This window comes from Microtus ochrogaster, unplaced genomic scaffold, assembly GCF_000317375.1.
Source record: "Microtus ochrogaster isolate Prairie Vole_2 unplaced genomic scaffold, MicOch1.0 UNK194, whole genome shotgun sequence".
In the NCBI taxonomy this organism is placed as follows: domain Eukaryota; kingdom Metazoa; phylum Chordata; class Mammalia; order Rodentia; family Cricetidae; genus Microtus; species Microtus ochrogaster.
The window spans coordinates 68,226-69,384 of NW_004949292.1; positions in this window are offsets into that span (position 1 = coordinate 68,226).

Consider the following 1,159-nt stretch of genomic DNA (forward strand, 5'->3'; position numbering starts at 1 on the left):
GGGGGAGGGCGGGAGGAGTGGGAGGCTGGGAGGAGGCGGAATTTTTTTTCTCAATAAAAAAAAGAAAAAAAAAGAATCTGAAGGTATCAGTTTTTCGCTGTTGTGCTACCTGAACATTTTGCTGTTTGAGAAAGTTGTGATGCACAAGCAATATCTTAATCTGTTTCAAGGTTCTCTGTTGGAATTGCAGTTTCACACAGCCAAATTGTCTGTGCTTCCATCAAGAAAATGACTATTTATTTTATGCAGCCATCTGGGCTCTAACAGGAATGTTTTGTAATTGTGGTATTGTTTTCTGGCTTTTTTCTTTTAAGGATAAAATTTAATGACTTCCTAAGTAATTTGTTATGTAATATCATACACACACACAAATATGAATCAACATTCTTTAGGTGGTTCATAATGCCAATGTGGTGATAAATATTTTGACTTTGTGGCCTCTTTTCCCCATACCCCACTTGTACTTGAATCTTCAACATTTTCACTTTGCTGAAAAACACTTTAATGAACTCCACGGAACCCATATGCATTTTCCTGAAGACTTTTTGTGGGGCTCAGCTCCCTTTCAAAAGAAACAGGCTGTTTAGAAACTCAATCTGTTACCAAATATGATTCTCCCCTACCTTCCTAGCACCTCTCACAGTCTATATTAATACTTTTAAAAATACTATGATCTCAACCTTTATAAACTTTCTGCATCTTTTAAAGTGAGTGACTTTCCAGAAAGAAGAGTAAAAATGACTGGTGGTCCAGAGTATAATTTCAGTGACTACCAGTGTAGGAGAAATGATGTGATGTGAGGATGAGCAACTTATCTTTAAGAATGAAATCTCCATTTTCTTGAAATAAATTTATTTGGAATTATGGGGTCTATAAACTCTTCAAAGCATTCTAATTTAGAATGAAAAGACATGTAAGACCACTGAAAACATGTGATTTTTCATTTACCTAGAAACATCATTTACCTGGAATGAAGCCATAAAATATGACGTCCATTGGAAGACTGCAAGCAACCCAAATAAATGTTGAAGAGTCTATACCCACAAAACTTAAAGACTATTCATAGAAGTGTGTTTTGCTCATACTCCATTTACTCTCACATTACACACAATTATATCTAGTTTATCAGCCCATTACAAATTAGAATCAGCTAGTTAAA